We start from the raw sequence: 25635 nt of genomic DNA, 5'->3' as shown, positions 1-25635 counted from the left end.
TGTTGGCTTGATGTCACGGAGCTTTCATACGTCGCTGAATCTATCCAAATCAGTAGTGCCCCAGAAACGATTCGGGCTGTATATTCTCTCTTCCCCTGTACCTGTATTTTATTTACATCATAATCTCACCCAATGACAACACTGTGTTCATCCAGGTGTCTACTTGGAAGCTGTGAGTGAAGGAGAGGCCACGGCTTATAACCATTGTCTTATCGTTTCAAGTATTTGTTTTGGTAATTAGAGCAATTTCCAACGTAACGCCTTGATCTAAATATTTTCAAGCTCTGGGCCTTGTCTATTGCTCTTTTTGTTGCCTCCTAGCTGCGATAGAGAGGTCCGGCCTGCCGAATCTCGCGTCGACAATGGGCGAGCGCGTGATTCCGGAGTTTCCACTTGAGGCCGCTACTTTTGGCGGGGGCGCCCCTCATCGGTGACGGCTCACCCGGCTCCCGCTTCGGAAAGCCTTCGGAGTGGTTGGGATCATCGCGCATGAAAGCAGCGTCAACTAACGTCCTGTCTCGCGTATATGGAAAGTAGTACTATTACCAGCGAAAGGAAAGGTGACTTTGCAATCTCTAAAAACGTGATCTCATGAAATACCGTCTTTAATTGGTAATCGTGGTTTAAGATGGCGATGACGCCACCTCATCAGCAGCTGTTCAGCCGCCAAACGGTGTGGGGGAAAACGGCTGTGCAGCCTCTTGCAATGCGAATTTGGTTTAAAAATTCTTTAGCTGTATGCTCTGAAAAGCAACTATGACTGCTGATATTTATTACGGTAAATTATTTGAAGCTATCATTAAGCGCAATTTGAAAACAAATGTAGTTTAAGCTTGGCCAACGTAGTTTGAGTTGCCTAAGCGGGTCAAGCTGTCCCGCCGTGCAAGTTAACATGGCTCAGAAATCCACATATTAAGGCTCAACAATTTTGTTTACAAAAAAAAGGTTGCCTTGTGGCACGACCTTTCCGACAGGGTGGAAAAACAGAGTGCGGTAAAGAGTTAGGCACTGTGTTTTGTTTAAAGTGACGACGAGAGGCTTGCTTGGTTCGACGTTGAAATTGAAGATGTGAAACACTAAAACCAGGGCAAAATTGGACCCACGAAACAATTGTCATGACAATAAGACGATGGTCAGTATACCATACATACATTCTCAGTAAAGTCAGTCGAGTACATAATTTCTAGGTAGTATTTCATTTCCTCACATGTACAGTTAGACCGCCACCCCCCCCCCCCCCCCAAACACACGCACACAGAAATGAAATCCCGAAGTTAAACAGGCTACCCGCCGCGGATGCTTAGTTGCTATGGCGTTGTGCTCCTGAGCCCAAGGATGTGCGTACGATTCCCGGCCGCGGTGGCCGCTTTTCTGTTGGAGGCTAAAAGCGAAGACGCCTGTGTTCGAGATTTCGGTGCACTTCACAGTTTGTCGGGTGGTCAAAATGAAACCGAAGCATTCCACTACGGCACGGCTCATCGCCTGTGTAGTATCGGCACGTTAAACGTCACAATCACTCGAAATACAGAAGTTGCTGTTCCTCATAGACTTTTATTTATGAATTTTTGAATTAATGAGAGCTCAGCGGAGGTACGACGGAGTTAGCCTTAAGCGGCTTTCTGTATTGAACGGCCGAAACGAGCGTGTTGATCACAGAGCAGCAGTATTCAAACGAGCCAAATTGCTCCGTGTTCGCAAAACCAGTGCAGTTAAGCGTGCCGTGCTTTCCTGAACCTGGTGGTGTAATTGATCACGAGTTCTTCAGGGGTATTAAGCTGTCGCTGAAGGTCCCTAAATGCGTCTATTATTTGTCGGCGCACTCGCGACTGCTTCGCTTTTCGTAAACACCGATTAGCCAGTTTAATATTTGAACCAATTACTGTTACGGGTGATGATGACTAGCAGCAAGGATATTCAGTTGAGAAACGTACTTTTTTATACAACGTTCGTTTTTTTTATAATCACGCAGTGTGTCAAATATCAACACAGGAATGGTTCAACAGAGTGCTCATCAAAACAATACCATGACGCGCCAAACATCACATTTGCAATCCTTGAAAAATGCTGAAGAAATGAGCCGCCTCGAGCTGGACAGGACGTCTTCAATATACCGCATTCTGCTCAGTCGCGCTGCGAGGAAAAAAATTGAAGCTCTCTGACCGATAGCAATTAAAACCTGACTCAGTCCCTACTTTTGAAATATCGATCATTTTGCAACGCTCACGACTCACGGCATAATTTGAAAAAAAAAATTACGATGTAAACGATCACGACGGTTCGTCTACGCGGGTAGCGGCGCTTCGAAGCACCTTCCGTGGGAGGCCGCCGCTGCGGTTTTTCCACTGATGACCACCGCCAGGGCCGACGCTGTGACGAAAAAGAAAACTAGCGCCGTCACCGACGGAGAAGCGCATTTGGCTGGCCGTGCCTTGTTTCCATTGAGCGGCCGGGCACATACCGACAATTCAGCGGGAACGACATTTTTTTTATTTCGAAGTACGTCCGGGGGCGGGTTCCAAATTGTTAAGCGTTGCTGGGGTTCCACTACTTCATTTTCATCCCTGTACAATGCCATTCCAGAAGGGTAGTTTCAGGATCCTTTTTAGGTTATCCGTCCGTCATCAACAGGAGGGCGAAGTTCGCTAACATTACCTCGCATAATAACTCCTATGAAACGTAGGCAGCACTTGTCACCTGCATGCTAACGACGTCAAGGTATATATCCAGCTGAGGCATAGGATGTGAAGTGATCAGACAAGAATAGGTATCGCTGTCTTCGTATTGCACGTCCTTGATGACAAGCTTGTGAATGCCTTCATCACCATGGATAACTGAGTACCGCTGGGAAGGGGCAATTATAATAGAGCCGATCGAAATCACTTGCTTTCCTTTAAATCGTCTCCACTAGATCTGGAAGAAACAAGACACCTAAACCAGAGGTGAACATTATGCCGACTCTGAAGTATGTTTGTGCTTAAAGAACTGATTGGGTTAAACAGAAGTGCAACGCACCAGGAGAAAAACGTGCAGCTACTAGGCTAGAAAGTACACGTCGTCATGTGCTTAATATAGCCAGGGTCATAGAGGCAATTTTTTCCAGTGCTTCACTTTGATTTATTTATTTATTTATTTATATATTTATTTATTTGTTTGTTCGTTTATTTATTTATTTATTTACTCATTTATTGATTATTTATTTATTTATTTCCAATACTGTTGGCCCATGCGGGCTGCTAAAACCAATTACCAGGTTGAGGGACACTGCAGTGTCGGTACTTTAGGGTGCCAAGACGAGAAAACACACAAGCACACGGTTCCAGAAAAGCATGCGAAGTGTTTTAAGTTTTACGAAAAAACCGCCATAGAAATGAACTTTTCATGTGATTTGAACTAGTGTACGGTGTCTTACATGTTTTCTTATGAAGGTTCGTTGCGATGTAATAAACATTCTTGTTCAGGTACGGCTTTTTTGTGTTACTGTAGTTGATATGTCAATTTCTCAGCACTGCGCAGAGGAAGGTACTTCGCTTTTCTGCCGTATCCAGTTGTTAAAAAAAAGATTTGTTGGCGTCTACTCGCCAGCAGTGTGATTCCGGCTGCGCCGCAAGAATTTAGCTGTGGCACCCCAATCCTATTATGTTATCCGTCTCAGCCCATCCGTGTGGAATATTAGTTTGAATACGGTGCGTATAAGGACTACGTCCCGATGCGACCTGAGTCTACTAGCGTCCCCTCGTGTAGCGGGCGCGAATAAAATATAATTACACTTGGGTAACATTGGTAGATTATAGTGCTATAATCTACACATACCGCTTGAGTACAAGCACTGGTAGCAGGAGATATCTTGTTGTTTAGTCGTTATTACGGACGTTGCACTTACAATTAAAGTAAAGGTTCTTGAAAACATTTTCTATGGAAACTTTTACTTGCTCTCAGCCAGAAATACAATGCGGAGCATTGCACTTATGTAAACTATGTTCTACAGTGACTCTGTTTAAAATATAAATTATTGTTTTTTGTCCCTTAACGTCTTTGTCACAAGCGAGCTTATTATGTTAATTCCTGTCTGCACATTGACGTGTGGCTTCAGCAAAGTGGCATACAATGCCAGAGGCATTTATTTCAATTATTGCAAGACTTGTTCTAGAGCGAGGATAAATATTGAGATCTTTCCTACGTTCTCGAGAGGATTATCAGTGGGACGAGTAACGTTTTTGGGTGTTGTTTTTTTATGGTACAAATAGACAGCGTGAACAAGAATCAAATATCACGCCGATATGAAGAGCGGAAACAAGACGTCCGTTGATCCCTTTTTATCGTGCCGTGATTACAACGGGGAAGGAAGATTTTCTCGGTGCTTTCAGGGCCTTTTGTTGTAGGCATACCTAGCTCTGTAATAATGCGAAAGCATAGGTTAACGATGGAGGTTGAAAATCCCGCGCACATAGCATTGTGATATAAGCAGAGAACCGACGTGCTTCCAAAGCTCGACGTTTATATCTGGGTAAAGGTGGCTACAACGAATGAGGTATGGCCATCGGCTAACATAAACGTGTATTAGACACATGTACTCGGCCCTCCAATAAATAAATATATGCGTGGTGATTGCAAAACGAGAAGCTAGATGAGTAGCAGATCCCAAGCAAGAGTGATTCGGTGAACCTTCAAGCCGAAGCCAAAAATGAAAGATATCATAATACGCAAAGAGAAAAGTAGAAGGTAATATTAAGAGGCCACCGTGGCACCACCACACACAAGCTCTTATAATAAGGTGCGCTACTGTAGGCACCACTCTGGCTATATATGAAATTAGCACTACCTTCCACGTGACGCCACTTCTTGGAAATTCCTCGGCTTGTGCATACGTGAAATCACCCCCTACACCTTGGTAAATCAGAGACATTGGAAACAGAGAACCCGCACCCACTATAGCAAAGAAACACTAGCTACTTAGGTCGACAATTAGGCGTCTACCTCAGCAGTACCTACAAAACAGCTGCGATTGTACGGTATTAGCCCTAAAGGCAGCTAGCAAGCAGTAACATACACTAAATCAAGCCTATCACGGTGCCGTCCCCAATACAATTATGCGGCATAAATAACACCGTACTGCCCGTTAGGCTGTTCAAGCTTAATGCTTCTCCGTTCACTTCATAATAGGTAGTACTCAAGGGCTTCAGAGATTTCATTTTTAAAGCGACGTTTATCACTTTTAAAGCCTTTTGTTTTTTCACTTCAAATCATTGCCATCTAGAAACGATGAGAGATATTTTTGGGAATTTTAAGGTTCGTGCACTTCGAATCAACAAACGAAGCATGAACATGCGCCTTCTTTGGAACAAGAAAAACAACGTCATAGTTATAATCAGCCCTAAAATAGACAAAAGAAAGCAACTTACCTGGTAAGGTTCTAGAAGTGTAACTGAGAAATTCAACGATACAGTCTGCCCCAGCATCGCAGTGATATTCTTGACAGGAGTAATAAATGAAGGGCCAGCTTCCAGGTTTGGTGATGTCCTCACTGCCTCAGGATCTGCGCTTTCAAATAATAAAAATTTCCGGTTAGTTTTTCAAAAAAATTCCAATCGCATCTACACTGTCGTCTTGTCGCGCGTTTCCTAGACTTTAGAGCAGAACATATTCTTGAAAACCTTCTACCAGTTCAGCAATATAGATATGCCTTGGTAGTAGTAGTACGGGCAATAAAGAGCATGCTCGATATTTTCATCCCACAGCTCTTCCAGCCCACCGAACTGTTTTCAGCGTAACACTCAGCCTTCACGCCTGCTATCGTAAACCATTCGCTCTCATTAAAAAACTCGGCGAAAACTGCGCGCTTGTTGGCGAACAATAATAAATATTTGTTCTCAAGAGAATATATGTATTAACCAGAACTCCCAACTTTTGATGCAGCTAACAGAGCGGAAATATTCCAAAGAGATATAATGTATAATTTGAAGAGTATAATTTTCTTTATCCAGAGAATGTAGGCTTCTCCCCGAAAAGCAGTTTTGGGCGCAAGAGGGTTTTTAGGTTCATAAAAGGCAATTGAACAGTCACAATGTCACCTTTGAAGCCACTATCTGGCCCACCTCCCTTCGCGCTTTTTGGGTATCGGGAAACTGCAATACGATTTCAGGTGAGATGCAGAATGAGGGGCTTAACTCAGCGAAACTACACCGAGGTGATTACGCTCGCCGCAGTGCAGGGTTCCGGATGAATTTTGATCACCCGAGAAAATTTACGTGAGCCGAAAGGCCAACAGACGAGCGTTTTTGCTTTCTGCCTCTATTTGAAAATCATCCACCACAGCCGCAATCGAACCCGCGTTCGTGGACTCAGAGCACAATGTATTAGCCTCTGAGCCACCGCGGCGTGTGAAAACTTCAAAACGCATTTACTGGCGTTTAGAATATTAGTTCTGTTGATTTCTAGAATATGGCTTACATATAATGAATGGTATGATGAAATTATTGTCCTATCAAAGGACGGATTAAAGGTAGGATTCGATCAGTCAGTTATTCAAATAATTCTTAATAGAACGAGACAATTGTGTATAATATAGTGTGGAAAACCTGAAAATATCTCAACTTTTTCTGTAGACAAGAGGGAACTAATGCAATATCAAAAACACAACCTTCTTTCGGTAATATAAAGCGCTCAGATGTTCAGCCAGCAGTTCATTATCCGATTATGGTATTGTTAAATATCCCTATCACCTACCCTGAAGAGGAAGAACTTCGTCTTGCAGCGCGAGCGCGGGATCAGTTGTCAGCTATTAATGAAAAAATGCAGACGGTTTCCCGGCCTCTATCGTGTTTGCAAGTGGTGCCGCGACCAGCATTTCAACCTCCACGCAATATGCGCCAGCAACCAGGAGCAGAAATAACGAAGGCGTCAGAGCAGCTGATTGACCTTGTCCAGACAACGAGGAGGCCATCTTGGAAAGCTACGCGATCCGACGAGCTGATTGAAACGTAAGAGAGCTTCACAAAACGATTTTGCAAGATGAGCAAAGATATTGTAACGAAAAAGAGGAAGGCTTTACGGTCGCAAAAAGCAGAGATCATCAACGCAGCCGCGCAGCGAATAGGAGAAGGAACCGAAAGAAAGGCGGTTTTCTTAACGCAAGCGCAGATAACGGGGCTGGAAGCGTGATTAACAGAAGAAAACCACCAAATGGAGCAATATCTACCAGACGTAGTTGTAGGCAGTCAACTTGAGAGAATAATCAAATACGACATGAAGATATTGGGTATCCTATCAAAGCTTGAGATAAGCATTGCGGGGTCCATCCCAAGCAGCGTAAATGCCTAGCCTAACCTCCCGACGTTAGCGCCGAGCACACAGCACAACGCCAGTCCAGTACGCATTCAGCTGGTGAAGTTACCGAAGGTGGATCTTATAAACTTCGAATGAAATGAGCTGAAGTGGAACAGATTTTGGACTCAATACAAATCATCAGTTCACGGCAGGCCAAACATAGCTAAAGCCAGACGTTCAACTACTTGATGGCGTCATTACTGGCATGGCAGCTGCTACAATGGAACGATTACAGTTCTTTGCTGAGAACTATGACAGCGCAATACAGTTATTGAAGAACACGTTCGGAAGGCATGAAAGATATGTGGATCTGCACATTAGGGACCTGCCTAACCTTGCAAAGGCAAAATGAGCAAGGGAATCCGAAGAGCTAAGAAAGCTATTCCAAGCCGTACAAGTGAGCATCCTCGCCCTCGATTTACTGAATGTGAGACCCTTGATTTATGCACCAATGCTGATGCCAGTGTTGAAGAGAGTTGTTCTAGCGGCGTTATCAGTAGAGCTCAAATTGGAGGAGATGGATAAGAATAGGCTGGGCACAGAAAGACAAGAACGAGCGCAAAGCGAGTCAGAAGGAAACATCAAGTTCGGAATTCCTAACACAACTGTTTGAATTTCTTCGGAATAACATAAAGTTGAGAGAGGAGACAGAAAAGGAGCAAATATCAGGGACTCAGAAACAGAGAAGAGAAAGCACGAGACAGTTTCCTACAACACCAAAGTTTTTATAGCTCATCTGAAAGAGTGTGCATCTTTTGCAAACAAAACAACGATGCGACAGAAATTCGTCGCCACAGCATGCTGATGGAAGAGGGAAGGGATGCGCTCGCACACATCAGGGCATGCTCCAAATGTACGCTGGCATACCACACAGCACGTATTTGTAGAGCTAACGTGCAATAGAAACGATGCAAAGAACGACACGCGACATCAGTGTGTACAACGAAACGAGAAGCGAAAGCCGGACAACATGTCGCCACTGTTCAACCACAGCAATCGACAACGTATAGCATGCATGCCATTGAACGGACGGAAAAGCAATGCGCGCTCCTACAAACTGCGGTAGCTTGGAAAGAAGGAGACTCCTCGGGCAACTGAGTCCAACTCTTAATTTACAGCGGCAGCCAAAGATCATTCATTAAAGCCGGATTAGCGGAATCAATAGGAGCAAAGGTAATCAAACAAGAAAAGTTGACGATTGGCTCATTCGGCGGTAATAAAACGGTGATCTTGGACGTGGTACAAATGACTCTAGGGCATCGAACCGAAAGCCAAGCCACCGTCATTGAAGTACTGAAAGTGGACATAATATCCCGCAATGGTCTGCCAGGACCAACTAAAGAAATAAGCACAAAGATGAGGAAGCTACATTTGGAGATTGCGACGAGACACAGAGAACAAGAACGCCGAGATCGATAGGGTTGCTAATTGACTCTGATTACTATTGGGAGTTTTTAATGGGACAATTAAAACGACTACGTGAGAAGCTAATGGCTTTAGAGACAACTCTTGGATGTATAGTGTAAGGACCATGCCAGAAAAGCAAGATGAACACAACAAAATGCCAGGCAGTCATGGTACTTCAAGTTGAAGCTACTAACACAGGCATTCAGGACGACTTGCGAAAATTACGCCCATCTTCCCGCGAGGGAGCCCTGGTGTGTTGCGACGCATCGGGGGGTTCAATGAAGTTGTCAAAGCACGGTCACGTTAGTGCGAGAGCGAGCGCTTGACTGAACCGCCGCGGCGTGATACCCGCTTTATATTCACAGCGATTGAAGGAGAGGAGACAACGGAGGAGAGTCGCGCATGCGCGCACTTGCGCGCACCGGAGCAGTTAACGCAGCGAAGCGCGCGCCAAACAAGCGCGCCAGCTGTGACGCATCGGGGGGTTCAACGAAGTAGTCAAAGCAAGGTCTTGTCAGTGCGAGAGCGAGTGCTTGACTGAACCGCCGCGGCGCGATACCCGCTTTATATTCGCAGGGATTGAAGGAGGAGAGGCAACGGAGGACAGTCGCGCATGCGCGCACTTGTGCGCACCGGAGCAGTTGTTTACGCAGCGAAGCGCACGCCAAACAAGCACGCCAGCTGTGGTATGCTAATGAGCCGGACTGAGACTGTTGCACACAGCTGTGGGAGAGAATAACGGAGGAGGGATGCGGACGGACGCCGCGACGACGCAGGAGGGACAAGCCCGAGAGCTAGAGATGCGTCGCATCTAAAATTTTGCTGTGTGGAGTCAATCGACACGGCAACAAAACATGCTCATTCATGTTTCGAAGACGAAATCCTGGAGCACTTCATGGAGCAAATAACAATGAAGAACGGTCGCTACTCGGTATGTCTTCCACGTTAACAAGACGTAAACCGGGACACCAACAAAGAAATTGCAACGAAAAGGCTACTACAGTTAACAACCAGGCTGCTACAGTTAACACCAAAAATGATTCCCTCAGGAGATATGACGAGGCAATATCGGAATATTTCACTTCTGGTGTCGCCGAAACAGTTAAAGAGAAAACAGAACAAACAAATTTTTTTTTCAACTCGCCGTAATTCGGGAGGACGGAGAAACAGCAAAAGTTAGAGTAGATTTTGACGCGTCTTCAAGCACGGCAAAAAACATATCGCTCAACGACTACTTAGAAGCAGGACCAAACTTCAACGAAGGCATATTTTCCATGCTTATAAACTTCCGAAGAAAAAGGTTACGCTAACCAGAGTTGTCGAAAAAGCATTTTGCAGATAAGCATCAACGAGGAAGACCGATACTCTTTGAAATTGCTGGGGTGGAAACACGACGAGCAGGGAAGGCTGACCGACGAAATGCAAGCAGGGAAAAGGACAAGGATGGCGTCCGGAACAGCGTCCAGTACATTTTTACTGGTGTCAACTATCAAACATCATCTGAAAGAAACAAATTCTGACTTTCGAAGACCAATAGAAATATACAGAGGGCAATTAGTCGACGACATTATACTGGAAGCGGCGATAATCTGTCAATCCATCAACTTTTATAACAAGAAAAAAAAATGCGTTTGAGATTTGGGGAGGATTTTATGAACGTATTATAGGAAGCAATAAGACCTCCATGCGGAAAACAATCGCTAGGCTGACATCGACAGTAGAAGAGCTGGGAACCATAGCGACAGAGTTGGAAGGAGCGTTAAATAACCGTCCCTCAATCTGCGCCTACAGCGAGTCTGGATAGCACATGCCAATTACGCCTGCGGACATAATAGGAAGAAGACTGCAGCTCAATGATAAAAAACGGGTCATCTTCAGTGATATCGAAGAGATCTGGACAAGCCGGTGTCAGATCACAAGGGCTTGGTGGGGAAGATGGCATCGAGAGTGCCTGAAACAAGTCGGAGCAACATCAGGCACAAAGGCAACCACCGGCAAACCGTTGGAAGAAGGTGACGTCGTTCTAGTAAGAGGCACCGGACCACGGTCATTCTGGGAAATGTGCAGAATCGAGAAGATGTATTGGGGTCGTGAAGGTGTGTCCAGAGTGGGTGTTCTGAGGCGAAGCAACAAGGAGCTGATCCGGCGTTCAACAAAACACGTTTACCCGCCCGAGGACTGCTTGAAATAGGCGCGTCACAAACAATCCTACCGCTATTTTGGCTGGCAGGAAGGAAGAAGACCTGCTCCTCGCAGTGCGAACGCGCTATCAGTTGTCAGCCATTAAAGAAAGAATGCAGATCGTTTCCCGGCTTCTCTCGTGTTTACGCGTACTAACTGAATCCAAGGCTAGTATGGACAGGCTATCGACACCATAAACGGGATTATCTGCGGACTATAAGCATTTTGTTAGGGATGCAATTGTATAAAGCTGTGAAGCCTGAAAAAAAATTCAGAAATAGATATTTTGATTAATTCACAGACAGGATAGAGGTGTGTATTGTGTAATGCCTAGCACTAGTACATTCGAACAAGACGACCAATTTCGCTTGATGTGTATCTCTAGGGAAACACTTCTGAGACCACGGAGTTTCGATTACTTGCCTACAATTCTTTACAGATCCATGAAAGAAATGAACCCACCGAAGAAGCGTTTGTAATAACGGGAAACTTTTCTTGTAGAGGGAAGCTTTTCAGACTGAAAGTTTCAAGCCGCTAGGTCTTCGTACGGGGAACGAGTATGGGGTCCCATTATAAATATATTGTTAATTTGTGGTCACATTCGTAGTCACAGGAGCAAACCAAACCTGTATCTTTTGGAGGTGACGCAGGGTGGGCAGCTTTCGTCTGCGTGCCTACATTTCTCTTTGTGTCTGGTATTTCGGTTGGCCCGCCTTCTTCAGCCGGCTCAATAACAACTGCACAGAGTGGAGGCAAAGTATTCATTGGAGTTATTTTATTTTGCAAAGGAACTTAATCAAATGAAATTCAGAGGTCCGCACAAGCGAAAAGAAGGTTCTGTTTATTTAAAAAGTTATGACGACACCTAAGCACCTATTCTAAGGTGTGAATGGAAGACGTTATTGTCCAACTGAACATCGCTCAGAGCTCCGTACAGTTTTCCGTATACAAAACAAAATTGCCTGGTTATGGGCAAGCAATTGTGCTTGCGATCAAGAAGGGATATCAACTGCTGTATACTCAATAACGAGATGTGGTTTCCTCTAGCCTGTTCATTTGCTTCCACATATTATGTGTGGGAACAGCGCTATGGGTTGTCAGGAGACATCAAGATGACAGCATGAGCCCCACCCTAAAACATTTGTCTTAGTGCAATTGTTCAATAGAAATCAGAAATTCTGTTTCTAACTGTTTCTGAGAGGAAACACATGGAAGTGTCCTATCAGAAAAAAACTGATTTCTAAAGGTACGGCTGGATGGTGGCGATAGACCCGTCACGTCGCAAAACGTACATATATCGCAAAAAGGGACTCGTGTTTTTCCATTGTGATCAATACGTTTGGGTGAAAGATAGTTGTGCACTCCAATGCTGTGTGTTGGATGAAGTAATATTTCGGATGTTATCATCACATCTTTGTTTATTCCTGCAACGCAAACCGCTGCTGCTCCACCATAGCGAATGAGCTACAAATCCTGCCTCTCAGTCTTCTCAGATAAAATAGAAATTACAAGCGATGTTTACACATTAGGAACGGTTACATGGTAGCATCATCCGACTGTGCATGCTAAAATTCCGCCAGGCGTTCATAAATTTCACTTCAAGAGCGATAAAAGGTGTTCATGACGGCAGCGAATATTACAAGCATTTTTTCGTTTTGAAGCCTCTAGATAACTTCTCATTCGATTGTGCAATTTTGCAAAATATTGATTTACACGAGCATATGAGAAAACCTGAATCATCCAGATCAACGCTTGTACGAAACCATAATACTTGAGCATTTACCAATCCTTGTCATTTGTGATGGGGGAAACTGGGTGAGTGGGAGCAATTCACGCTGTTTTTACCTGACTGTATGATGTTTTTGCTGATGACGAACCGAGCACTTCGTCTTCCGAGACTGTTTTCCGCGTGGCAGCGGTAGACACCCACGTTGTCCGTGCCTACATTTCGCACAATCAGACTTGTGCTTGCTTCGCCATATTCTCGGCGGGTATGGGTCACTTCGTGGTTTTTCCCAGTGGTATTCAAAGGGTTTCCGTCCTTGCTCCAGTACAGAAGCGCGTGAGGCACAGCGTGAAGAGTACACTGGAGAGTGACAACAAGCTGCGACTGCTGTGTATTTAATTTCATGCTTGTAGAGCTGACTACAGGTTTGTCTGTAAAATTAAAGCATAACAGATTCACAAATTGCACCCACGTTCATGCATTTCAATGTCTGAACAGTGAAGTTTTCTTGAACTGTCCTATTTGCACAATTTTTATTAAACTTGGTGAGCCAATTGGCAGTGGTGCCGCATAGATCTTTTTCTAAATAGACAGACCAACTTTACCAAATACGCAGAAAACCGAAGTGAGGCAGTTATTATGGCGCGGCGCGTTCGTGAAATTCCGAATTAAAATGAGAAATCCATTGCCCCCTGAATTAGAAATGGTTTTTTTGCCTTTACGCTCCTAATGTTGCAGTGGAAAGAACCTGCCTTCCTGACCTTTCTGCGAAACCAAAAAAAAATGATTTTCTGAAGAGGGAGGCAAACGTACGGAAAGATAAATTGCCCTTACGCAGCTGCTCGCGAATTCATAATGAAACTGCTCTCTCTAATTCTTTGTAGAGTGTGTGGTTTCTACGTCTTAGTATTAGTTACAAAAGCTTTAATACAGACATGAAAAACGACCTTTCTGAGAACCATGAACAGAGTATGCAGGTGTACAAACCTTTGAAAATGCTTTGGGACTTTGCAGCAGGCAATATTTCTTACGGTATGTAGGTAGCGAAAACCCAAAATGACCCTTGCAGGAAATAATTGGTAATCGACAATGTCATTCTAAATGAAATATAAGCTTCCCCGAACGCAGCCAGAGTGAACGTCCAATCGGCTGATCAAACGTTCTTTTTTTGTATTGCCCAAATATTTTAACTAAGTGCATTGTATACCCACGTTGCACAAGAAAAAACACCTCAAGTTGAGTCGCTATGCACAGGGATGTTCATTTTCTGTTACACCCGAACATGTTTGACGAGAATCGGGTTAAACCCGACTTCTCCCCGTATGGACCTTTTCAAAGTACCGATCAGGCGTTCACGGTCCGCCGTTATCCATCAGTACTTTCTGGAAGCAAGCCCCACAAACACAGCTTTCGAACTCATTGACTATTTGCATGACTATACCGCTGGCTACTGCAGGCTGGAAAATGCGGCACTGACCTTTTTCTGCCTAGCTAATGGAAGCTGCGATTTAAAGAGATCGTTCTCTCGCCTGAGATACGTTCAACCATCAGGCAGGACTATAAAAGAGACCGACCTATTACGCATGCAGATGATAATGAACGTAAACAAGGCTGTGAAAAAAATTGATGACCAGCTTTCCGTGAATATGACGCATTTCTTGGAAGTCATCAATGCTCTTTATTGCCATCATTACTGATTCATTTCAAACAAAAGCCTTTGGAGAGTGCTTGATAGAAAACCTTGATGTGGCACCGATCACCAAATTGAAAGAAACACCAATTTTAGCGTGTTAATGTTAACACGCTTGCAATACCTTCTGATAAATAAAACAGGGAGTATAACTTTTTACTTCTTTAGCCTAAACAGGAAAACCTCACATTTCTGAATGGTTTTATCAACAAACCCCATTTCTCCCCAGTTATCACCTTTAAAAAATACCACCCGATTTCCCCCCCCCCCCCACTTTAAAAAAATTATAAAACTTGAACACGAACAAATTGGCGCATGCACAAATGAGGCGTGTTTTTTCAGAACGAGCCAAATCCTCGTAAAGCGCATTTAAGAAAAGACGGGGGGTCATTACCGGAACTAAATGCGACCCTGTCAAGGCCGTAATATGAGACGTTTTGCATGTCAGCTAGGGGAAGTTTATGGCCGCAAGTAATTAACAATTATGCGGTGAATTTCTGCAACATTTAGGTCATAAGTTTGGGTTTGGCTCATATTGAATTGAAGCATGCAAGTTAACGGGGCATTCTTATGAACACCTTATTGATACTTTCTTTCAAGAATGGTGAAACAGACTTTTGGCGGAAAAAAACATTATTCATATGCAAAACGGCTTCAAGACGAGCATAACTATACATGAAGAGAAGGCGAGTCTTCTTGGCGCCACTAGCAGCTCGTTTAAAATTTTTTTGTAAAAGAATTTTCTTGGGCACGCTTGAAGGCACTCACGAAGCATTCAAGCTCTTAATTGCCTTGCAATGAATTTCCAAAACGCTCCACACGAAGGCTCCTCATAACTTCTTAAAGGAGCACTGACACAAAAATTTTATGTTACACTTTTATTGCTTTTATCGATGCTTAATGGTCTGGCGGACCTGAAACAGCACTTCAAATACTTCAGCGCGCAATAGTTATTACATTGAACGGCCTGAAAATCGTTTGTTTCAAATTCCCGCGCTTTCATCCCGAACGGCGCATATGACAGACTCCCTGCCTGACCTCACCGCTTTGTGCGGACGTCACCGGCGCCCACTTGAGAGGGTGTTGCGCCCGCTCGCCGCTCGTGGGGCCGCGCGCGTGAAGTGACGTCACGAGTTTTTGATGAGCGCTGTTGCGCCACTTCTTTTTCCTCTCCTGGAGTGATGTCACGCTGATGTCCATTTGCTGAGTGCCGCTCCGCGCGCTGCTCCGTCGGCGCTATAAATGAGATCCTATTGAACTATGTTCTTCGCATCGCAGGCCGCTCGTATTTCAGCCAGGGTATTCTGTTGAGCGAAGGAAGCGAATTGTGCAAGAATATTAACGGCGAAAATTGGTGTCAGTGCTCCTTTAACCAAAGCCCTCAGTTGGGGGGGGGGGGTTCGGGAGAGTTGCCACGGCTTGTAAACGGAGGCTATTTAGTCAAAAACAATAAAGGTAAATACGGCAGTAAAAAGAAATACCCATAGCTAGAGTTACTCCGTATCGACGGGGTAGATGAAACGAAACTATTGTTTCACATCTCTAAGTTTTATTGCGTTCACTTCTTCCGTTCAGTTTGTCGTCGACGTCTGGCAACAGATGTTTCGCCAATCTCCTAATTGGCGTCTCATTTGTTGATAGGCCAGGTCGAAAAGTAAACAAGAACTTCTCAAAACACCAACAAAACAGTCCGAACAGTCAGGCAAAAAGCAAACAATTAACGGGCAAAAGAATTTGCCTCATTTTGATCCCGGAAACAACAGGATCTCGCTCGTTTTTGATAGAAATAACACTCTGGGTACACATTTGCAGGGAGTAATCTCACCTATTTTTTTGCCACCACTTTTTAGGGGTAAGTTGCGAGTTTTTTCTTGTCACTGCAGTTTTATCTCACTTAGTTTCGGTTTGTGAATTTGCCTCATTTTAAAAACAACGCCTCAAATATTGGGGAGCAAGACCAACGAGCCCTCAAACTACGACACCGCACTTAACTAATAACTTATTTGTTGAGCGATTAACAGTAAAAATTTAAAATCCTAGAAATCTGCTAAGTTCACGCTTATACACCGTACACCTTTTTTGTTTATGGAATGAGAATAAACAACCTTTTTTGCTAACTGTTCTCCACCTACACAATAGATGGTTTTAATTTGCAACACCAGATCTGGCTCATGTTCCAACCAATCCCATTGTCTCACTCCCCATACTGAGCGTATGGATTTCCGCACCAAGTGTACCCACGCAAGGGAGAGCGAAACAGAGAGAGAGAGAGAGAGAGAGAGAGAGAGAGAGAGAGAGAGAGAAACTTTTCTCACAGGTGAATAGAGCACATTTGTGGTCAGGGTCGTCCGTCTAAGACTACGCTTGTACGGCCGGCGCTGACCAGCACCTGTTCTAAAAGCGTTTTCAGGATAAACCAGTGGCCTCTACTATTACGCTAAAAAAAATCGCAGGCTTCAAACGTGCAAAACATACATATGTATTCGCCTTCATTCCGTCCGCAGTCTTTTACGGCAGATATTTTTACCGCGAAGGCTTCCTACAGTTTTGTTCTGCTTCAACAAAAACCCGGCGCGTCCTCTCTGTCTTCACGCTCGAAACACCTGCGTACCTGCTTTTATGCGCGCTCTTAAGGTGGCGTTAGTCGTCAACGCTAGAGCACACCTTTTAGGCTCTCGTGGTCTTCGAAACTATAGGTATTGGCCGCGAGGGCCACCACTGGAGTGGCTGGGGCTGCGATCGTTTTGACGTCACTTGTAGGATCCCCGTTCCTACCTTGCTGCGTAGTTGGCTTGCAGCGCTTGAGATTTCGTTTAGGACGCGCTTTCTAAGTGCATGTTTCTGCTGATTTCTGGCGTTTGAAGTTAATGTCAGTGCGTGAAGCGTAGTTTGACCTCATGGGGACTTTATAACCGTTGCAGGCTGCCCGCAAACGACTTGAGCGTGGTGGTGTATGCGGACGTATGCGACCGAACCCGGTGTAAGCGTAAGCTGCGGCTCGTTTCCCCGCTACACATTTAGCTCAGCTTCAACTATCACCAAGCTATATTTCTAGATTTCGGTTGTCGTTCTCAAAAAACAGGTAAAACAGGAAATCATGAAGCGGTTACTGCTCACAGAAACGCTCCGCACACACGTCCGCCGTACCTGCCCGCCGGCGGCTCGAACCGACGTAGGTCGCGACAGCAACACCTTGTTGCCGCTTTTTAAAATCACACTGATCGCGGAAAAAGAGGTCCACATACGCGAAAATGGATGTTAGTGTGGTAAAAAATTGTGCTACGTAGTGTGATTAGCTGCGATTTTCAAGGCGATGCTCAAATATCTGCCGCGATTTACGCCGACCGGCCGTGGATTTCGGGCCCCGCGCTGCCAGCCCTTTCCACGGCCGGACTGGAGGAGCGGCGAGCGCGAAAGTGAGCGCCTGACGCTCCTCCAGTCCGGCCGTGCCCTTTCGTGCACGGTGCGGCGAGCGGCCGAAGGGTGGCGATACCTGCGCGCAACAATCGGCTGAGGCCATGGCAAGTATCTTGATCATCGATCGCCTAAATGAAGTCACCACGGATACAAACTTCCGCATACGAGAAAGGGGGTGACAGTCTGGTGAAAAGTTGCGTTAGGGACTGTCATTCGCGACTGCAACGGTAGCGGCGATGAAATATGAAATATCTGCCGCGACACTGAGCCTAAAGTTCCCAACATCAGACTACGCGCATTCCAAACCGGCGGCGAGCTAGCTGCTGGAAAAGACCGTCTTCTAAAACTCGCCGCGCGCAAGCGTGTTGCTTTGGGTTCCCCGAACTTATTGCGGCCCTCCAACGCTTGGTTCCCATATTCCTAAACTCCCCATTACCCCGCGACGTGTTTCGCCTCGTACACAACCGCGCCTTCTGTGAGCATCGTGAGTTCTCAAACTTGACGCTAGAGAAAGGCGCAGGCTCATTGTAAACAGACAAAAGCCCGTTTCGCAGAGGTCTTCGTTAAAAATGAACCTAGCCACGTATAAACCCGGTCGAAATATTTAAAAACTCGTGTTAATACCATTCGTACATTGCTGACAAGTTGTCGCGAAAAGTAAACATATCAGCAGTACAGAGCACTAGTGATTGTTAATCAAATCAGGGCATAAATACAACAAAAAACCATTGGAGGGGAAATAGGCACTGCTCAAGCCAAAGTGCAGATCGGACCAGCGCTTATAAACCTGTGCAGCGACGCAATCTGCTCACCGGTGTCTGCTCACCGGTTTCACGTAGTCATGCATTTACCAGGGAATGCGCGCAGAACGCGTCATGATATCACATGTGAGCGGCACGTTTCTGTCGCTGTTGCAAGGTCTATTTTGTTGCACACACAGTCACGTACATGGCACGCCGCAAGTATTTTATAACGAATTAACAGCGTATTTTTCTCGGCACGAATTGTATTGTCCTTGGCGTTAGCTGGCTGCGTACTAGCTGTAGGTGGCGAGGGTAGCAACTACCCAGCCGCGGCGGTGTTGTCGGGAACAAGCGAGCCGTTGCTTGCTTGGCCGGATTATTTGGTCTGTAGACAACTTTCTTCTGTAATTTGCATCAAAACCGCGGGGAGGGGCACGTGGTGGCCACAACAAAAAACGATCGAGCAGTCGCATAAGCACAGAAAGTGTGTTCTGGCAAACGACAGCGTAACCAGGCGTCCTACAAGTGACGTCACTTGTAGGTGGCGCCACAGTATGTCCTCGGGGACAATTTTTTAGCTCCAGGTGTCCGTTCTCAGCATTTGAATTTTGCGTGCTCGCTTCCTTTGACTTCCCGCTGCCCTAAGAATACTCCGCCGGTGCAGAAACTTAACTCAACCAGCCGTGCACACGTCAGCGGCACCGCAATATTAGCATTGTCATAGCCGCTATTTTTCTCAGTGATATGCCCTCCGTTCCACGCTTGGGCCACGGTTGTTCAGAGGGGCCACACAAACAAAATACAAGTTTGTTTTATTCGAAAGAATTTCTTTTTTATAGTGCCCCCAGCGCTTTTCTGGCAACAATAGATGCTTTATTCACGGAGAAGTGAATTAGTTTAGGTCAAAAATATGATTCGGGCGTTTCGAAGCGTCATCTTCCCATGCATGTGTCTTCACACAAACTTTAGGTGCGTTGTTCAGACTGCAGCGGACTGCGTCAAGGTCGCGCTAGAACGGAAGCGCGCTGTGTTCATACAGCGGAACTTTGTTTACCACCAGTCCTCCTAGATGAAGCAAGCATACTGCTCCGCACCGCTCCACATGTGGGACCATACACTACTGACACACGCAACAGATACACCGCAGCTGCCCTTGCTAGCCTACGGATAGGGCACACACGTCATACACTCGTATTTACTCACGGGGTCTTAAGACATCTATGCAGCAGCTGTGGAGAGGCCTTATCCGTAGTTCACATACTCGTTCAATGCAAGGCACTTGACACAACATGATGCAAACACTTCCCACAACTATAGAGACTGCACGTTCCACTACACCCAGCGATTTTTGGCCTGACGATCCCATGATTTCTCTCAAGCGGATTTTTAAGTATTTAGAAGTCGTTAAATTTTAAGATTTAATTTCACACCACGCATGAGCACTCCCTGGCCTCATACACCAGCCCATGCTCGTTTTCTGATTTTACTTTTGTTCTTGCTGACTGATTTTAGTGTTTATGTTTTCATCTCTCATATATAACCAGCGTTTTAAGGCTTGGTGCCCCAGTTGGCCTTGCGCCATTAATATTCGACCATCATGATCATCATGCTCCGCACCGCTATTCGCCTCTGCTTTGTTTTACAGCAAAGCTTTACTACTTTCGTCCAGCGGTTTTGCGGGGATGCGCGAGTTAACCTTTTGACCGGAGACACCCCCCGGCGACACACCCTTCGGAATGCATCGCGGGATTCGGCAGGCCCTGTTTTCAGTCCCAGTGCTCTCGCAGGGGTGGCGGCCGCGACGGGAGCGGCCGCTCAGCTGATCAGCAACCGACCAAACCCACCGCCTCTCACGCATGCGCCGCTGGGTCGTCTCCGGCTATGTGACTCATCTTGCGCCACGTTCGCCGTGATAGAGGAACGCCGGGTTCGCCGAGAATGAAAATGAGGCAACGCCTCTTTCTGTGAGCGTTGCCCGGGACCGAACGGCTTTGAGCCCTGGTCCGCAATACAGCTACATTAAATGTTAACTAAGCGAAACTAAGAACCAACCAGACTAAGCCAAACTTTTGCTTTGCATATCCAAGGTTAGCCTATCTAAACCGCACCCATTTTTTAACCATATTTGCACCTGGCTTGTTTTTCTTGAGGTAGGTAGTAAATGTTTCCAGAAACATGGGGTATTTTGGACAGATAAGGTCACGTAAGCCGATGTGGCTTACGTTAATCGGGGACTGTCGTCTTGGACAACCACTTAGCAGCGAACGGCTGTGCAGGTATAACAAGCTTAGGGCGCGAAGTACTAACAGTAGTACTCACTAGTACTTTATGTTTACGTCTACTTTCGTAACTTCTTGTATTTCCCTCGCCATTCATACTGTGATAAAAATGAATATGCATTACACTTAAGCGAAAATAGCTCGGTCTTCAAGCTTATATGCGCTGCTTAAGATGGGTTCTTTTGGCGGTCTTCTCTAATCGCACGGCTGTACATATTACGTCATATATTCTATTACGGCAATTGACTAGACACTCGCATGTCCATTCCCTTTTTTCCTAATGGTGTAGCTTATTTGAGCAAAGTTTACGTTAAAGGTGGTGGAAGTATGATTCTAAAAAGGCAATATTTCGAATGAACCAAACTTTTGTTTTGTCTGCATGGCCCGTGAACGCCTGCAGCAGCTGTAGCATGATAAAAATATATGCCGGTTCCCCGAGCCTGCAGATTTCAAACTTAAAAAATAAAAATTGTCACCTCAGCTTCGCTGGTCATCACCTTCAGAGGCTGCAATGAATTACAGTTTTTGTCCAGAATTGTGTGGTATATACACTATAACCGTGTAGGTATACGTATCTCGTGCTTGCATCTTTATGCATATGTCTTTTGCTTGGAACCGCGTGAAAGACGCCAGTTTCTTAAAATGAATGCTTGTCTTTCAGAACCTTAAATGTATGCATTACACAAGAAATTGCACTAACGGGGCATTTTGAAACCGGTTATAAAATTTCAAAATGTTTCTGTAAAACAAAAGTGACACAGAATTACTAGGAATTAGGACAGTTGGAAATATGGTCTATCCACCGCGTATGCCAGCGGGAAGTACTAGGTATGGACGGGTTTTTGCGGTTTTATTATTTTCAAATACTCGCAGTATGATCTTGATTATATTAGAACGTCCAAACACAGTTACTATTTGGTGAATGTGGGAAGCGTTGTGCGGAAATTGACAGCAAGACTACTTCGCTTCAGCGTGCTATACTTACCTGCAGGAAGTGAGCAATTGAAGAAAGTGTACCAGCTTTCCTTACGTAATTACTTCGCCTGTAAATACAATCATAAATATTATTTCGGAAACTTCTGAGTTTCTCGGTACATCTGGGTGACGTTATATTTTCTGTGCTTCCTTTGCCGCGTCGAATGAAAAGCGCCTAAACGGAAAACATGCGATTGCGAGATGCTCCGAAAGACTGGTTTGCGAACGCGTTTCCGTTTACTTAGGTCAGGCCGTTCAGATGTTGCATGTAGAGCGTACGTCATGCTGGTCTTAAGCGCTAGTGTTTTCACTACAGCACATTATGCATGTCAACAGAAAAACTAAGAATCAAACAGCAACATCCAAACAAACACATGAACTACGCAGTTCAACATACATCATACAATAACTTCACTAACAAGGCACTTACCGATGACTCGAAGCATAAAGTACAATGTTTTCATGGGATCGCTGTGGAGATGGCAGGCATAGGCCCCGCTGTCTTGCAGTCGCACGTTTTTGATGAGCAGCCTGGTCGACTCGTTTGTCTGCTTTCTTACAGACACTCTAGACTCGCTTGTAATCAGAATTGCTCCCACTGATAAAACCTTCCCGGTGTCTTCATTCACCCACGAAATCTGAAAAATGCCCACAGGTAAGCAACCTATCGGTGCTTTACGATATTTTTCAAAAGTTTAACATCTGTTGCGAGTAGCCAAGAAAACTAGAACATTCAAATGTTTCGTTCAATTACTACACATTAATTGTATGAGTTCAACTGCAATTTCATTTTAGTTATTTATGACATACTGCAGACCCCACAAGGGGCCCAAGCAGGTGGGGCAGAATCCCTGCAATGTAACACACTCAAAACATAAGGTCAAATACAGCAGCAGAGAAAAAAGAAACATAACATCAAATAAATATCAAAGTGAGTGAGCGAAAATAATAACTTTGACAATTTTGAAGTAACAACCATGATAAAAATCAATGGGAAGTCAGAGTTAGAGTCAGAAAGGATTTTATTAGACAAGAGATAAATAACAAAATTTGTGTATATATAAGGAGGTCTCATAGTCAAAGACTGAATCGGGACCTCGTATGTTAGTGAACATAAAAAATCTAACAGAAATAGCAAACAGCAGTAGCCAAAAACATGACCAGATACATAGTAGGATGAAAACATTCGACAAAAAAACAACGAAAAAGAAAGAAAAACGGAAATTTACACGGGAAGAAAAGAGGTTAATTCAACACTCCTAAGTAATTGTGTGGCAGTTACAAGTCGCAAAACAGTAAGAAAGCGAACGCAAAAGGAAATTACATCTATTTGCAGCAATATACAACAACCACCGATGTCATACTCCAGCAAGCTTTCACCTTTAATTTCAATAAATGAGGTGCAACCACGTGATGTATGCATTCCAGACAGTCAGCGAAACCGACCACGCCGGAATTTCTTCAGAAATAAGCGGATCATTAAGCATTGCCTCTGAATAAAAAACAAGAGCTAAGTGCGAGAAAGGAGCCCGAGCTGCAACATTAGTATCTCTATGAGGGGACGCTATTGAAACCATTAAAGTAAACCAATTGAAAAATGTGTTATGTAATTTTTAAAGTGGGCGTGTGTGGTAGCAAAAGGGTTGCTTTCGGCTGATCACAAACTCCAGCTCTGATGCTTCCTGACATGAGTGAGTCACATTGATTGTATGTTTCATTGATTGCTGGATTTAAAGCGCCGAAACTGCACAGGTTATGAGGCGCGCCGTAATGGAGGGCTCCGGAATAATGTTGACCATCTGGGTATCTCATACGTGCGCCGAAATCTCGTCACACGGGCGTTTTTGCGTTTCGCCAGGAGTGCGTAAGGGTTATCCAGCATGAATCAATGCGGAGGTGGACTCTGCACAAGCACTATCTTTCATCCCGTACATACATACATCTTGTGTGCGTGTATTTTACGGCCAACTGTTAAAAAGTGCAAGACAGCCTACTTCACTACGTCTGCTAAGGCTACGGGCACGTGTACAGAAAAGCAACGAGCAAGGATCCAAAACGCGGTCCTCGGTATAGCCGAAGGAACTGAATGGGTTATTTTACGACAAGAAACGCCATCAACGGGGTGCAGTAAATGCATTTTACTTGCGCTGCAAATGACTTCGCTTGTAGCGTTTAACGGAAGACTGCACTGTACGCACCTACGTATGTACGGATGTATGTATGTATGTATGTATGTATGTATGTATGTATGTATGTATGTATGTATGTATGTATGTATGTGCGTACGTATGTATGTATGTATTTGTGTGTACACCTGCACATGAGTACAGTTCACACCCTAATTTGTGTTTTGAATGTAACAACGGTTAAAGCGCAAAGAGGAGGTTATGATCAGCTCTACTCCGGCTAGTAAAAGTAATAAGTAAAAGTAACAGAAATTTCAGGCGTTGTGCGGCGGTAGGCCATGTCATCAAAATAAGCCGCCCTGGCTTAGTTGGCTGTTCATTGTTGTGACTTCCCCGTGTTTTTCTTCAACCTCGTGCTCTTTCTGTAGTGCAGCTGGTAATTAATTTGCATTTAAATTTTGATGACACTCTTACTTACCGTGACGCCGAATAAAATGTCAATCGGCGAACACGTAGCCTTGCGCTTCCTTTCTACGCGCATGCTCGAATAAACTATAGAGTAAAGAGGAAAGAGCTCAATACTTGATAATTGTCGTTTGGCGTTTGGAGAAGGAGGTCCTAACTGTGGCACAGTGCGGTTTCAGGGAAGTCGCAGTGTGCCTCTTGCATTAAACTGGGAAATTAGTTGTGTTGCCTTTCCCATCTATGAGCCTGTAGCGCGATTCGTGTAACACCTTCCTTTAGGTAAGCTATGATTTTACTGTAGCAAGACATGCTTACTTGACCCCAGAACTTATAAATACAGCAAGATATCCAACGGTTTTTTCAACGAATGGAATAATGAAGCGCGTACAATAATTATTACGAGCGTTTGATAAAAAATGTCATAACTTTTCAAACCTAAAACGACGCCAGGGTATTTGCTAATATTCGTTCCAAAATGTAGTATTTGTATGCGCTACGGAGATATTGAGAGCTATTATATTCATGTAACTATGCCTAAAGAAATACAATTCGCCTGTTTGCTTTCAAACAGCTTGCAGAGTTTGAGCTCCAACCATGGTAAAATGTGTTTAGGACTTTAGATATAACACTTGTGTTGTCCACCCTAATTTCTCACCTCCATAAAAATACGAGAAATCTACAATACTTGGTTGAATTGCTTAACGTGTATAGGTATCTTACGGCCCTGATTCGTTCAATTGCGAATACTTCGTTTTTTGCTAGATGGTCAGCACATACATACGTGATTCTACCATGTACTGTAATAACAAATACTCGCTTGGTACTATGATGTTAGAAATAAATTTGGGAGATACATTGTTAAAATTGAATCAGTTATTTTCATAACATGTCATTGTACCATTCCGCCTATAAGTTTGTCAGAAATAAAAATCCTCTCAACATTTTTCTGATTATGGAGCCGGTGGAAAAAAATGTTTAAAGAAAAACCATGCTACAAGTCCGAAAAACTACAATATCACTACGTGATGGCCCAACGAATAAAGATTAAATGAAGTCTACTTACCTCGTAACCATTAAATGGTTTGAGATTACACTGTAACGAAGCCGTGCGGCCCGCTAAAACGGTGGTAGTCGGCAGAACTTCTGTAGCCACGAATTTCTCATCCCTAGCCTCGTGAATGTCACTCTCGGGAGTGGCTGGCGTGGCAACACCGTCTGCACCAAAAAAAGATCGAAAAAATGCAATCGGTGACTCCAGTACATGAGCGTTCATAATGTTTGGCCGTACGCACTTTCTTGTACT

General features: G+C 44.6%; 1 long non-coding RNA gene across 1 annotated transcript; it reads right to left on the bottom strand.

The window, feature by feature from the left end:
• Positions 1–12762: 12762 nt before the first annotated feature.
• Positions 12763–25526, bottom strand: LOC144167376 (uncharacterized). Its single transcript, XR_013321972.1, has 3 exons — positions 25396–25526; positions 22172–22379; positions 12763–13068 (listed from the first exon to the last, which is right to left on the bottom strand). It is a non-coding gene; the product is annotated as an uncharacterized LOC144167376 (long non-coding RNA).
• Between the last annotated feature and the right edge of the window lie 109 nt (positions 25527–25635).

The sequence above is a fragment of the Haemaphysalis longicornis genome, unplaced genomic scaffold (assembly GCF_048455015.1).
Source record: "Haemaphysalis longicornis isolate Haplotype H1 unplaced genomic scaffold, Haemaphysalis longicornis Haplotype H1 scaffold_2, whole genome shotgun sequence".
In the NCBI taxonomy this organism is placed as follows: Eukaryota; Metazoa; Arthropoda; class Arachnida; order Ixodida; family Ixodidae; genus Haemaphysalis; species Haemaphysalis longicornis.
Note: the sequence above shows the minus strand (reverse complement) of the source record. Positions and strands in the feature narration are given on the sequence as shown.